Source organism: Aquarana catesbeiana, linkage group LG04 (assembly GCF_042186555.1).
Source record: "Aquarana catesbeiana isolate 2022-GZ linkage group LG04, ASM4218655v1, whole genome shotgun sequence".
NCBI classification, from domain to species: domain Eukaryota; kingdom Metazoa; phylum Chordata; class Amphibia; order Anura; family Ranidae; genus Aquarana; species Aquarana catesbeiana.
The window spans coordinates 394,422,471-394,438,686 of NC_133327.1; the positions used below are offsets into that span (position 1 = coordinate 394,422,471).

At 44.6% G+C, this 16,216-nt stretch overlaps 1 long non-coding RNA gene across 1 annotated transcript in view; it reads left to right on the forward strand.

Moving 5' to 3' along the window:
• The first annotated feature begins 12,841 nt into the window (after nucleotides 1–12,841).
• Nucleotides 12,842–16,216, forward strand: part of LOC141140245 (uncharacterized) — a 275,722-nt gene continuing 272,347 nt past the window's right edge. The window contains exon 1 of the long non-coding RNA XR_012243908.1: nucleotides 12,842–13,098. This is a non-coding gene — a long non-coding RNA (uncharacterized lncRNA). The remainder of the gene's footprint in view (nucleotides 13,099–16,216) is intronic.

A 16,216-nucleotide genomic window follows, 5' to 3' on the forward strand; every position in this document is an offset into this window, starting at 1 on the left:
AAATATTTCTATTTATCAGCACTGCAGGTTAATAATAGAATTCTGGGATGTAGTGCAGCTGATTTACCCAGCGTGCACCTCCCGATCTCGTGCATGCACATTAGTGACAGTGCTCGCATCACATAGACAGTCCCTGGATTACAGTGTCCACTTACAGTGCTCAATTAAACATGTGATGTCCTGTTTACAGAGCCTGTACTTCCCACTGGCAGATCCTCTTCTTCAAAAATGGCGCCTAACTCTCAAAATACCATGAGAGTACACTGTTAGGCCTCATGTACACTACTGCTTCTAAACAGATGTTTAGGAGCAGTTGGGCATTTTTTTCAACTGCTCCTGAACTCTCTTCTATGTTATCTTATCAGTACATGTACACAGGGTCGTTGAGTTTAGCGGCATTTTTTGGAAAGCAAAAAAATGAGTTCAGACGCTGAGTTTAGAAGTAAACGCGGCTAAGCGTTTAATTTACAGGTGTTTTTCATTTTTCACTAGTTTAAAAGAATAATATTTTTTTTTTCAAACGCTTCTAAACGCAAACATGGCAAAATGCCGCAAAATGGACATTTTAAAAGTGGGTTACTATCTGTCAAGTTAAATCATTCAGGAGAGGTTGTAAAAACATCCCGTGTACATTAAGCTTAGGTTACCTAAAGACTCCTGGGACAGATAATGCCGATATCCCAAGAGTCCAAGGGAATCGCCAAATGATGTAATTACCTTGGCGACTGGAACTGGAAGTACTGGATAACTGCATTATAAAAAAGGTATTTATAAATAATAATAATTAAAAAAAACACAATATCCATTTAGCACTGTACTGTGGATGGGCATTATGATAGGAGGATGTTGAAAAAATGGGTGACGCTCCACTTTATGTGAGAAACCGGGTAGACCCCAACACATTCCAGTTAAAAGTAGGCAGATATTTCCCTGCCTTCCTAAGGCCATCTATACACTGCTCTAGGTGCAGCAGTACTGTATTATGCATCCTGTGCTCTTCAAGTCAATAAAAAGTAAACAAAAGTAACTGCCAACTTTGATTTGCAGCCCCCAAATGTGGAATAGATAGAGCAAATAACAGACTGAAAATATAACTTGAATATGTTTTTTTATGAAATGAGATACTCATTTCTCTGCTTTTCAGGTAATGCATGTGTCAAAATGTTTAAACATCGTTCTTTTTCTTTCAGCTGAAAAAAAAAGTTTTTTTTGGCACTAGGAGAAAATGTGAAAGAAACACATTTCTCGTATTCCCAAATTAATTCCTTGGCAAATTCCTCAGAAGTAGCTCTTAAATTTTGTCCACAGACTATAATTTTCTTCACACACTTACGTCATTACCACAACTTCAGTCAGAGCTTTTTTTTGTTTTACTTTGAAGAAAACCTGGAAGGGTTTGAACCTGGAAAGGACTACCTTTTGTCCCCATTGGGGAGGTTTCCCTTGACTTCCTGTTACAAAAATAGGGTTAGGAGGACGGAAATTGATTGGGAATATCTCTAGTGGGGACAATATACACATATATTGTACAGGATACCAGAGATGGGTCCTGGTGGGTCCTGGAGGGCAGGTCCCCATTATTTGGATTGTGGTCCCTTTAGGTGGGATAATTTGAATACAGTTTTGGAGTACACAGGGGTTCTTACCTATGCAGGGTGAGGGGTTCCAGTTAGAGAGGACAAAACTGACTAACAAAGTCCTAAAGTCCTTTTTATGGGATCCAGAATTCGGAGGCTCAGAAAGACGTTGGGTGGGAAAGCGCCTGATTCCAGCTTTCCTTGAACCACCCCACAGTTTATTTTAACCACTGTATATTGTATATTAAACCCAAACCGAAAATGTAATATTTTGCAGCTTACCAATCATTAGATGTGGTGGATACATTTGTGTTCTTATTTAGGGGTTTTGTTCCCTCTGTTTTCACTTAGTAATCTGGCCAGTAACAAACTTCATGTATTAGTGCCGGTTCACACTACAGCAACTTGGGATCCGACTTGTCAGACCTCAATTTGCCCCAAGTCGCTGGACATAAGAAATTCAATTGAAGTGAATGAGAGCCGTCAATGTACACTACTGAAGTTGCTCCGACTTCAAAAACGGTTCCTGTACTACTTCAAGGCGACTTCTAGGCAACTTGTACCCATAGATTTCAATGGAAGTTGCCTCCAAGTCAGATCTCCATCTATATTGAAGTGACTTTACAGAACAAAGAAAATAATTTACCCATGTACTTCCCACGTTTACCCAGGCAACCCCCCCCCCCTCCCACAAAGTAGATTATTCTGTGATTGGCCACAGCCAAAGTCGCCTGTCCTGGAGGCAACTTTAAGTCGCGTTGTAAGTTGCGCAAAGTTGTGCTGAAGTCACCTCTAAATCGCCTTGCAAAGTCGCACTGTAAGTCGGGTTGCCCCTGTGTGAACCAAGCCTTATAGAGTGTCCCCGCATTGTCAGTATGGGGTGAGGGGAGTGTTAGGTGTATTAGCCGATTTAGATACACTAACAAATTTAAGTCAAAGTCCAGCTAATTCTTTAAAAGTGGTTACGGCAACAGTTTTTTTCTTTTTTGGATAAAGGTTTTACGTAAATAAATAAAAGCTGTTCGTTGTAAGCACCTCGTCGGTGTTAAATGGTTTGTCTTAAAGCTCCAACTAGTATATCTGCAGGGCAGCTTGTTCTGTTAAAATAACAACAGACTTACTGGCAGAATGTGAAGGATGAAAAGAAAGAAAGAAAACCTAAAAAAGAAAGTGAGTGCAACCAAAAATTGGTAAGCTGCATAACATAATAATACATTTTTGCTTTTGAGTTTGCATAAAATACTGAAGTCTTCTAGCCCATCGCAAGAAGTCTATTTTTTATCTTCCTTTATCTTCCTATCCTATTACAATTAGGGGGATTTACTAAACCTGATGCACTCAGAATCTAGTGCAGTTGTGCATGGTAGCCATCAGCGTTTAACTTCAGCTTGTTCAATTAGGTTTTGACAATAAAACTCGCAAGCTGATTGGTTTCTATGCAGAGCTGCACCAGATTTTGAAAGCTCCAATTTTCGTAAATCTCCCCTAATGCACCATGTTGTAATGTCAGCAACAGGGTGGCTTTAAAGCATGACTCCAAGGGGCACATCCATGACACCCTAAAGTCAGAGGAAGTAATTATTTCAACCTGGAATGTTTACATAAAACACAACAAAAACAACAAAAAACTGTAATTAACCACTTACAGACTGGAAGATTTTCCCCCTTAATGACCAGACCATTTTTTGCAATACCTCACTGCGTCGCTTTAACTGACAATTGCAGGGCCGTGCGACGTTGTACCCAAATAAAATTGATGTCCTTTTTTTCCCACAAATAGAGCTTTCTTTTGGTGGTATTTGATCACCTCTGTGGTTTTTATTTTTTGCACTATAAACAAAAAAATAGCGACAATTTTGAAAAAAAAAGCAATATTTTTTACTTTTTTGCTATAATAAATATTGCCAAAATATTGTAAAAAAAAATTTCTTCATCAGTTTAGGCCGATATATATTCTTTGACATATTTTTGGTAAAATAATCATCGCAATAAGCGTATATTGATTGGTTTGCGCAAAAGTTATAGCATTTACAACATAGGGGATAGATTTATGGCATTTTTAATATATATATTTATTTTTTACTAGTAATGGTGGCGATCTGCGATTTTTAGTGGGACTGCGACATTGCGGTGGACAGATCGGACACTTTTAACACTTTTTTGGGATCAATGTTTATACAGCGATTAGTGCTATAAAAATTCACTGATTACTGTGTAAATGTCACTGGCAGGGAAGGGGTTAACACTAGTGGTGATCAAGGGGTTAAATGTGTTCCCTCATGTGTGTTTCTAATTGTGATGGGATGGGACTGACTAGAGGAGGAGACATATCCCTGTTCCTAATCACTAGGAACAGCAGATCTGTCTCTCCTCCCCTGTCACAACGGGAATCTGTGTGTTTACACACACAGATCCCCGTTCTGGCTCTCGTGCCCACGATCCTGGGTGGCCACGGACATCGTGGCCGCCGTCCACGCACATCAGGTCCCTGCTTTTGCCCTTAAAGGTACTGATGTACACCTACGGCAATTTGCAGGAAGGGGGATCACTTAAATTGTATATCCATTTTTGCAACCAAACTAAGATAACACCTACTTCATATTTGTTTTCAGGGCTTTTTTTCTCTGAGAATGGGTGCAGGAACTCTCTCCTTCTGGATCACCCCTTGTCTCTGTCCCTACCCACCTCTGGTGACCTTTCCTTGGTTCCACCCCCTACCCACCTCCCAGATACTTTTAGAGAATACAGAGCCAAGTATCATTTTCCAGTGCTAAGTAATTTGTATGGAATTTGTTAAAAACAAGAAAAGCAGTAAAATAGATCGTCCACCCACCCAGCAAGAAGAGATCCTGTCCCACCAACCCAGCAACAATAGATCCTGCCCCACCAACCCAGCAACAATAGATCCCCACCAAAAAAAGACCCCTTGCAACAAAATACAACCCCCCCCCAGTAACAGTAGACTTCTCGCAAAAAAAGAACAACTCTGCGATCCACCACATCAAGCATACACCCTGAGAGGATTTGTCCACCAGATACAACAGATATCCCAGCAGCCAGCCAACAATAGACTCCTCTCTCAACAGTAGATTTCTCCCAGCACACACTGACCCCCCAGCAACAATAGATCCCTCACCAGCAACAATAGACTCCCCAGCAGCCAGTATCTATAGACCATCAAGCATATTTCAGCACCTTTTGCCATTATATACATTTAGTGCTGGAGGTGTCTGAACTGCGTTCCCCCATGCTCCCGCTGAAAAAAATCCCTGTATGTTCCTAATCACATGACATATCGTACAAAATATTTATAACTTGCTGCTTACCATTTTAGATGCTCTTTTCTGATAACTCTAGCAATGAAAAATGTATTTGACATAATTGACACTAGGTGTGAGCCCGCGGTTCGAGTCAAACATTGGGCGTTTGTTTGCTTTGCAAACGAACCAAACATATGGAGCGTTTGCGGCAGGCAAATTAGAGTGCCGTGGAATGCCCCGTAATGCACTGCGAGATCACAGTGCATCTGATGATTGGCCAAAGCATGCACCCGACCTGCATGCTTTGGCCAATGCTAGCCCGCTCTGCTGCCAGAGCCATAATTGGCCAAAGGCAGGGTGCCTTTGGCCAATCATGGCTCAGGGGGACTAAGTCCATGCTCCATACTATATAAGGCTGCTTACATAGCGCCCATGTATAGTGTGTGGACAGAGATAGATTAAGCTTGATTAGGCAGGCAGGTTAGTTAGTGGTGTGCAGGCAGTGTATTTAATATATCTATACAGTCTAGTATATATAGAGTAGGCGAGTGGAAAGTGAGGGCTTGCGAGCTGGGCTGCCTGCCTGGGAGAGGGGGGATAGCACGCTGTTACCGGTGCTTAAATTATAATTGTCTCCACTCTGTTCGACACAGCCCCGCCTCCTCCTGACCTGCGCCTGTGATAGATAGAATGCCGGTCTAATGCTGGGATGCGTTCTATCTATCACAGGCATGGGTCAGGAGGAGGCAGAGCTGTGCCGGGCAGGGCGGAGAGAATTATAATGTAAGCGCTGGTAACAGCGTGCTATCCAATGGCTCTCCTCTTCCTCCAGCCATGCGTTCCTCTGCCCAGGCAAGGCTGCAATGGGCATAGTGAGACTGCATTGGGCACAGTGTGGTTGCAATGGGCACGGTGTGGCTGCAATGGGCACAGTGTGGTTGCAATGGGCATAGTGTGATTGCAATGGGCACAGTGAGACTGCAATGGGCACAGTGAGACTGCAATGGGCACAGTGTGGTTGCAATGGGAACAGTGTGGTTGCAATGGGCACAGTGTGGCTGCAATGGGCACAGTGTGGCTGCAATGGGCACCGTGAGGCTGCAATGGGCACAGTGAGGCTGATATGGGCACAGTGAGGCTGATATGGGCACAGTGAGACTGATATGAGCACAGTGTGGCTACAATGGGCACAGTGTGGCTGCAATGGGCACAGTGAGGCTGCAATGGGCACAGTGAGGTTGCAATGGGCACAGTGTGGTTGCAATGGGCACAGTGAGGCTGCAACAGGCACAGTGAGGCTGCAACAGGCACAGTGTGGCTGCAACGGGCACAGTGTGGTTGTAATGAGCACAGTGTGGCTGCAACGGGCACAGTGTGGTTGCAAGGGGTACAGTGTGGATGCAACGGGCACAGTGAGGCTGCAATGGTGGGCATAGTGAGGCTGCAGTAGTGAGCACAGTGAGGCTGCAATAATGGGCACAGTGTGTCTGCAATGGTGGGCACAGGTGAGGCTGCATTGATGAGCACAGGTGAGGCTGCATTGATGAGCACAGGTGAGGCTGCATTGATGAGCACAGGTGAGACTGCATTGAGGGGCACAGGTGAGGCTGCACTGATAAAGTTGTTGTTAATATTTATTTTTGTAACTTATTTTTGCATAAAACAAGTGTCATTTCATGAGATAACTTTTGAGGGCGTGTAACCCTTGAGGCCTGGCTAGTAGTTTAGGACTTGAAATTTTGAGCCCTGTATATATATATATATATATATATATATATATATATACACTGCATTTAGTGTAGACTAGTTATTCAGTGTAGACTCTATATTCAGTCAGTGCAGGCAGTGTAGTATATAACACAGTGTTTTAAAATGGTTAAGGGGAACCCCACGTCAAAATTAAAATAAATGGCGCGGGGGTCCCCCCAAAATCCATACCAGACCCTTAAGGTCTGGTGTGGATTTTAAGGGGAACCCCGCGCCAAAATTAAAAAAAAAAAACGGTGTGGGGGTCCCCCCCCAGAATCCATACCAGCCCCTTATCCGAGCATGCAACCTGGCAGGTCAGGGTAAGGGGGGGGGGGCCGGGTGTCCCCACCACCTTCTGACATCATGTGACATCACATGGCATCAGAGGGGGCGGGGTCAACCATTTAAGTCACCGGGTAGCTGGCCCTTGTCTATTATACAGCTGTCACAGTCAAGAGACAACAGTTGCCGGGAGGCCTCCCATGGGGGCGGAGCTTTTTTTTTCTATTTTTCGGGTCCATCGGATGGCGTGATTGAAGATGGATGGACATCGCGGGACTTTTTTTCTTTTTTAATAAAGGAATTGTCCAAAACTGTCTCATGTCTTTTCTACTTTTTTGACACTTTTTTGGTGAATGGGTAGGGGTACAATGTACCCGATACCCATTCACATGGGGGGGGGGCTCTGTTAAAGGGGGCTTCCAGATTTCCTTTCCTTTAGAAATGTCATTTTGCTGCAGTACTGTAATAAACATGGGAAAGATGCGCTACTTTACAGGCAGAATAAGGGGACCCCCAGGCACGATATTTAAAGGAATATTTCATTTTTATTGTTTCACTTTAAGCATTATTAAAATCACTGCTCCTGAAAAAACGGTAATTTTAACATTTTTTTTTTGCATTGATACATGTCCCCTGGGGCAGGACCCAGGTCCCCAAACACTTTTTATGACAATAACTTGAATATAAGCCTTTAAAATGAGCACTTTTTTCATGTTCGCGTCCCTTAGACTTTAATGGTGTTTGCATAAATTTTTTACCTGTTTGCATGTTCTGTTGCAAACCGAACCGGGGGTGTTCAGCTTATCCCTAATTGACACTGGGGTTGGTTTACTAAAACTGGAGTGCAAAATCTGGTGAAGCTCTGCATAGAAACCAAGCTTCCAAGTTTTTTTGTCAAAGCTTAATTGAACAAGCTGAAGTTAGAAGCTGATTGGCTACCATGTAGATCTACCATCAGATTTTGAATGCTCCAACTTTAGTAAATCTCCCCCACTGTCTGTATTGTGTTTGCAAAACTCTTTGGGTTGGAATCTCCAGCTATGAATATATAGATTTACATTTACAGCCATTTGTAAAAAAAATACCTTTATATATATAAGAGAAACTGAACACATAACTGCAAATACTTCTACTTTAATGGGATACTTTCCAGTCTCAGGGGATATGAAATCTTTATATTCTATTATCTAGGGCTTTTTTTCTCAGAGAATAGGTGCAGGAACTCACCCTCTCTGTCCAACTGTCCGCCCTGACCACGCCCAAACTCCGCCCTGACCACACCCAAACCCTACCCCCCAGCCATACCCAGCCAAGAGAATTATAGCAGCACCAAAAAATTGTAATGAGTTAAGGCTTAGAACTGTATAACATAAGGCGAATTCCCCAAACTCCCCCCAGCTCTCCTCTCTTTACAAATCTCCCCCAACTCTCCTTTCATCACAAATCCCCCCAGCTCTCTTCTCATCACAGATCTCCCCCAGCTCTCCTCTCATCACAAATCCCCCCAGCTCTCCTCTCATCACAAATCTCCCCAGCTCTCCTCTGATCACAAATCTCCTCCAGCTCTCCTCTCATCACAAATCTCCCCAGCTCTCCTCTGATCACAAATCTCCTCCAGCTCTCCTCTTATCACAAATTCCCCCAGCTCTCCTCTCATCACAAATCTCCCCCAGCTCTCCTCTCTTCACAAATCCCCCCAGCTCTCCTCTCATCACAAATCTCCCCCAGCTCTCCTCTCACCACAAATCTCCCCCAGCTCTCCTCTCATCACAAATATCCCCCAGCTCTCCTATCATCACAAATCCCCCCAGCTGTCTTCTCATCACAAATATCCCCCAGCTCTCCTCTCATCACAAATCTCCCCGCTCTCCTCTCATCTCACATCATCCCCCTTTCTCTCCCCTCATTACAAATCCCCCCAGCTCTCTTCTCATCACAAATCTCCCCCAGCTCTCCTCTCATCACAAATCTCACCCGCTCTCCCCTCATCTCACATCTCCCCCCTTGCTCTCCCCTCATTACAAATCCCCCCAGCTCTCCTCTCATCACAAATCTCCCCCAGCTCTCCTCTCTTTACAACTCTCCCCCAGCTCTCCTCTCATCACAACTCTCCCCCAGCTCTCCTCTCATCACAAATCTCCCCCAGCTCTCCTCTCATCACAAATCCCCCCAGCTCTCCTCTCATCACAAATCCAAATCCCTCCAGCTCCCCTCTCTTAACAAATCCCCCCAGCTCCCCTCCCTGTACATATCCCCCTAACTCTCCTCTCTGAACAAATCTTCTCAGCTCCCCTCTATGCACCAATCCCCTAGCTCTCCTCTCTGTGCAAATCCCCCCAGCTCTCCTCTCATCACAAATCTCCCCAGCTCTCCTCTCATCACAAACATCCCCAGCTCTCCTCCCATCACAAATCCAAATTCCCCCAGCTCTCCTCTCTGTACATATCTTCCCAGCTCTCCTTTATGCACCAATCCCCCATCTCCCCTCTCTGTGCAAATCCCCCTAGCTCTCCTCTGATCACAAATCCCCCCAGCTCTCCTCTCATCACAAATCCAAATTCCCCAGCTCCCCTCTCTGTACAAATCCCCCCAGCTCCCCTCTCTGTACAAATCCCCCCAGGTCTTCTCTCATCACAAATCTCCCCCAGCTCTCATCTGATCACAAATCCCCCCAGCTCTCATCTGATCACAAATCCCCCCAGCTCTCCTCTCATCACAAATCCAAATTCCCCAGCTCCCCTCTCTGTACAAATCCCCCTAGCTCCCCTCTCTGAACAAATCTTCCCAGCTCCCCTCTATGCACCAATCCCCTAGCTCTCCTCTCTGTGCAAATCCCCCCAGCTCTCCTCTCATCACAAATCTCCCCAGCTCTCCTCTCATCACAAATCTCCCCCAACTCTCCTCTCATCACAAATCCCCCCCACCTCTCCTCCCATCACAAATCCAAATCCCCCCAGCTCCCCTCTCTTAACAAATACCCCCAGCTCCCCTCTCTGTACAAATCCTCCCAGCTCCCCTCTCTGTACAAATCCCCCCAACTCTCCTCTCTGTACATATCTTCCCAGCTCTCCTCTATGCACCAATCCCCCATCTCTCCTCTCTGTGCAAATCCCCCCAGCTCTCCTCTCATTACAAATCTCCCCCAGCTTTCCTCTGATCACAAATCTCATCCAGCTCTCCTCTCATCACAAATCCCCCCCAGCTCTCCTCCCATCACAAATCCAAATCCCCCCAGCTCCCCTCTCTTAACAAATACCCCCAGCTCCTCTCTCTGTACAAATCCCCCCAGCTCTCCTCTCTGTACAAATCTTCCCAGCTCTCCTCTCTGTACAAATCTTCCCAGCTCTCCTCTATGCGCCAATCACCTAGCTCTCCTCTCCGTGCAAATCCCCCCAACTCTCCTTGCATCACAAATCTCCCCCAACTCTCCTTGCATCACAAATCTCCCCCAGCTCTCCTCTCATCACAAATCTCCCTCAGCTCTCCTCTCATCACAAATCTCCCCCAGCTCTCCTCTCATCACAAATATCCCCCAGCTCTCCTCTCATCACAAATATCCCCCAGCTCTCCTCTCACCACAAATCTCCCCCAGCTCTCCTCTCAACTCACATCTCCCACCTTGCTCTCCTCTCATTACAAATCCCCCCAGCTCTCCTCTCATCACAAATCTCCCCCAGCTCTCCTCTCATCACAAATATCCCCCAGCTCTCCTCTCATCACAAATCTCCCCGCTCTCCTCTCATCTCACATCATCCCCCTTTCTCTCCCCTCATTACAAATCCCCCCAGCTCTCTTCTCATCACAAATCTCCCCCAGCTCTCCTCTCATCACAAATCTCACCCGCTCTCCCCTCATCTCACATCTCCCCCCTTGCTCTCCCCTCATTACAAATCCCCCCAGCTCTCCTCTCATCACAAATCTCCCCCAGCTCTCCTCTCTTTACAACTCTCCCCCAGCTCTCCTCTCATCACAACTCTCCCCCAGCTCTCCTCTCATCACAAATCTCCCCCAGCTCTCCTCTCATCACAAATCCCCCCAGCTCTCCTCTCATCACAAATCCAAATCCCTCCAGCTCCCCTCTCTTAACAAATCCCCCCAGCTCCCCTCCCTGTACATATCCCCCTAGCTCTCCTCTCTGAACAAATCTTCTCAGCTCCCCTCTATGCACCAATCCCCTAGCTCTCCTCTCTGTGCAAATCCCCCCAGCTCTCCTCTCATCACAAATCTCCCCAGCTCTCCTCTCATCACAAACATCCCCAGCTCTCCTCCCATCACAAATCCAAATTCCCCCAGCTCTCCTCTCTGTACATATCTTCCCAGCTCTCCTCTATGCACCAATCCCCCATCTCTCCTCTCTGTGCAAATCCCCCTAGCTCTCCTCTGATCACAAATCCCCCCAGCTCTCCTCTCATCACAAATCCAAATTCCCCAGCTCCCCTCTCTGTACAAATCCCCCCAGCTCCCCTCTCTGTACAAATCCCCCCAGGTCTTCTCTCATCACAAATCTCCCCCAGCTCTCCTCTCATCACAAATCCCCCCAGCTCTCATCTGATCACAAATCCCCCCAGCTCTCCTCTCATCACAAATCCAAATTCCCCAGCTCCCCTCTCTGTACAAATCCCCCCAGCTCCCCTCTCTGTACAAATCCCCCCAGGTCTTCTCTCATCACAAATCTCCCCCAGCTCTCCTCTCATCACAAATCTCCCCAGCTCTCCTCTCACCACAAATCTCCCAAGCTCTCCTCTCATCACAAATCTCCCCCAGCTCTCCTCTCATCACAAATCTCCCCCAGCTCTCCTCTCATCACAAATCTCCCCATCTCTCCTCTCATCACAAATCTGAATCCCCCCAGCTCCCCTCTCTGTACAAATCCCCCCAGCTCTCCTCTCTGTACAAATCCCCCCAGCTCCCCTCTCTGTACAAATCCCCCAAGCTCCCCTCTCTGTACAAATTCCCCCAGGTCTTCTCTCATCACAAATCTCCCCCAGCTCTCCTCTCATCACAAATCTCCCCCAGCTCTCCTCTCACCACAAATCTCCCCAGCTCTCCTCTCACCACAAATCTCCCAAGCTCTCCTCTCATCACAAATCTCCCCCAGCTCTCCTCTCATCACAAATCTCCCCCAGCTCTCCTCTCATCACAAATCTCCCCCAGCTCTCCTCTCATCACAAATCTCCCCATCTCTCCTCTCATCACAAATCCAAATCCCCCAGCTCTCCTCTCTGTACAAATCCCCCCAGCTCCCCTCCCTGTACAAATCCCCCCAGCTCTCCTCTCATCACAAATCCCCCCAGCTCTCCTCTCATCACAAATCTCCCCCAGCTCTCCTCTCATCACAAATCTCCCCCAGCTCTCCTCTCATCACAAATCTCCCCATCTCTCCTCTCATCACAAATCCAAATCCCCCCAGCTCCCCTCTCTGTACAAATTCCCCGAGCTCCCCTCTCTGTACAAATCTCAAACATTTTTTGATAGATAAAAAGTGCATTTTATATACATTTATATAGATCAGACATGAGGGACAAATGAGAAGGAATGAGGGACAGAGGGACATTGCTCCAAATCAGGGACAGTTGGGAGCTATGATACATTAACCAGCTGCATTACAGTGCACATTTAATAAAAAATCAACAGGCACTTTAAATACCACATCAACATTCTTACAGCCCCCCCCCCCCCCCCCCACTGCCCTTGGATCAAGCTTTTTACATTTTGTTGTGATTTTGCACCCATTTTTATTTGCTTTATAGTATTCTGTTATTGTTACTATATTCTAATAAGAATCCATATTATCCTGCACTGGAAATGTTGCCAATGATTTGGCGTAGAAGGTCCAGTGCATGATTCATATTAGCTAAGCCACAGGTGAAGTCGCTTCACATGCCAGAAATGTAAAAGCAAATATTATTTCTATGTCCACTTGATGGCAGTGCGATGATTTTGCTGGAATCGCTCATTGCCTAGACAGGGGAGGGGGGGGGGATCTGTCCATTCAAGTCACATAATAAAGACAGTTGACTCAAAGTAAAGGTGTATGTTGGATTACAAGTGTAGCGGTGTCTCAGGAGACGCAGGGAGCTGTGTGCGGCTGCTGTGCTTTTACATTCTGAGGCTGTGCTGCTAAAAATGACCTCCACAGCTATCTGCAGAGGTCTGGATTGTAAAGGCTGAACGCTTCTGAGTCAAGAGGGGCACACAGTCCCACATTGTTCATACTGATCATCTCATTGGTGAGTGACTACATGACAAACTTGACAATGGATTAGAAACCGTAGAGGTATATATATATATATATAACGTGTGTGTGCGCAATTTAATATCTAATCTTTATTTGATTAAAAAAGGCAGTGCATTTCTGCCTTCTGTAATAAACTGAAATTAGACTCAACAGATGGCAAATGGAAAGAAAAAGAGGAGCTGAGGAAGCTTGTTTCATTCATACTGGTGTTAAAGGATGCTTTAGCTGCTAGCTTGTAAAAATAAGCATGTATTTGCTGAGAGATTCAGAGCGCAGAGGTTGAGTGTTTCTGTATTGTACCAATGTCCTTGCCCAGTGTTTTTCATGGTTATTTGTGTAAATCTTACTGTAGAGCACATTCCATTCAAACCTACTGCATCCTCCGAGAATAAGCTTTGCCCTTTAATATACCAAGAAATGTCATAAAGTTTTTTTTTTTAATGTATATTATAATTAACATGACATTTGATCTTTTGATATTTTTTTTTTTTCAGTTTGACACCTGCTCTCTTAATGTTGCTTATTAAATCATGTTGGCGAGAGTCATTGGAAACAAAAATGAATAATAGATTTGCATAATTTATCTTTCCTTTGTACATTTTTTTTTCTTCTGCAAAGTATTTCATAGCTTTTGACCGATTCAGGTAAATGTGGTGCATTAAAGTCACCTACCTCCTTGCTCACCACCGCTTGCTCAACTTACCTGTCATTTTCTTTTCTCCCATGGCTGGGAGTTGAAAAAGGAGTAGTTGAGCACAAACTGGCTGAGCTGAGTGTAAAAGTTTATGATCTATTATTGATTATTTACACTATAATGATTTTATAGCCATTAAACATTTTTGATGAAGGACGAGGCACCAACAGATTTTGTCTGGTAAAATGATTAAAAAAAGCAAGAGTCCCCTGGGGTGGGATTTTAGAGGCACTACCAAACAATATTACAGTATAAAAAATAATTTATTACATAGCAAAAATATAAATCAAAAACAAAATTGTACAATAATCACAAATATAAACAATGAACATGAATATGGATACAAAGATGAAAACAATGCATAGCAGAGAACCATTAATGGAAATGCATGATCTCACTGAGCCAACGCATTTTAGAACTTTTCCTTCATCAGGGTTCATTTAGTGAAAATAATTTTCCAATGCATTGATAGTGCAAAGGTATTCATATAGTTAAAAGTAGCTTCACGGGTGTCTCCCCAACAACGTCCACTCAAAAGTTGGATCAAAAATCCCCTAGGCTGTATCGGGAAAATGCCAGGGGGAAACAATGCCCCCAAGTACACTGGAAATTGTCGTACCCCGAAGTCAGGTGCGGTATGTGTGGGTAAGCTGGGGTCCAGAAGGCTGGGGTCCAAACCCTAGTTTGGATGTCTGGTCTGCATCTCTCCACTTGGCTGTTCAACATCCTGGTTTTCTCAGTCCGGACTCCTATTCCCCTACTTACCTGACTTCATAAGGATATATATATATATATATATATATATATATATATATATATATATATATATATATATATATATATATATATATATATATATATATATGTGTATATATATATATATATATATATATATATATCCTTATGAAGTCAGGTAAGTAGGGGAATAGGAGTCCGGACTGAAAAAAACAGGATGTTGAACAGCCAAGTGGAGATATAGATATATATATATATATATATATATATATATATATATATATATATACACACTTTTTTGTATATCCACATTAGGTCCTTAGCCTTCTGGACCCCAGCTTACCCACACATGCTGCACCTGGCTTTGGGGTGTGACAATTTCCAGTGTACTTGGGGGCATTGTTTCCCCCTGGCATTTTCCCGATACAGCCTAGGGGATTTTTGATCCAACTTTTGAGTGGACGTTGTTGGGGAGACACCCGTGAAGCTGCTTTTAATCATATGAATACCTTTGCACTATCAATGCATTGGAAATGTATTTTCACTAAATGAACCCTGATGTAGGAAAAGTTCTGAAATGCGTTGGCTCAGTGAGATCATGCATTTCCATTAATGGTTCTCTTCTATGCATTGTTTTCATCTTTGTATCCATATTCATGTTCATTGTTTATATTTGTGATTATTGTACAATTTAGTTTTTGATTTATATTTTTGCTATGTAATACATTTATTTTTTATACTGTAATATTGTGTGGTAGTGCCTCTAAAATCCCACCCCAGAGGACTCTTGCTTTTTCTATGCACTTGGGATGTGGCACACCCATGGAGGTTACTCCCTGTCAGATCTCTTTTTCTAATGGTAAAATGATTAAGTACAGTATCTTACAAAAGTGAGTACACCCCTCACATTTTTGTCAATATTTTACTATATCTTTTCATGTGACAACACTGAAGAAATGACACTTTGCTGCAATGTAAAGTAGTGAGTGTACAGCTTGTATAACAGTGTAGATTTGCTGTCCCCTCAAAATAACTCAACACTCATCCATTAATGTCTAAACTGCTGGCAACAAATGTGAGTACACCCCTAAGTGAAAATGTCCAAATTGGGCCCAATTAGCCATTTTCTCTCCCCGGTGTCATGTGACACATTAGTGTTACAAGGTCTCAGGTGTTAAAGTGGTGTTCCACCCAAAAATGGAACTTCCGCTTTTTTGAATCCTCCCCCCCCTCCAGTGTCACATTTGGCACCTTTCAGGGAAGAGGGCGGAGCAGATACCTGTATAATCCAGGTATTTGCTCCCACTTCCGGGCATAGATAGCCGCAGTATCCGCAGATATCTATGCTATATCCGGCGCCTCCTCCGTCCCCCCCCGCTGTCTTCTGGGAGACACACAGGTCCCAGAAGACAGTAGGGACCAGTGGAATTGTGCAGCACGACTCACCCATGCGCAGTAGGGAACCAGGCTGTGAAGCCGCAAGGCTTCACTTCCTGATTCCCTTACCAAAGATGTCGGTGCCTCCACCCGAGAGCTGAGGGACAGATCGGCTTCGGGTGCCGACATCGCGGGCGCCCTGGACAGGTAAGTGTCCATATTTTAAAAGTATGCAGTATTTGTAGCTGCTGACTTTTAAAAAACAAAAATTTGGCGGAACTCCACTTTAATGGGGAGCAGGTGT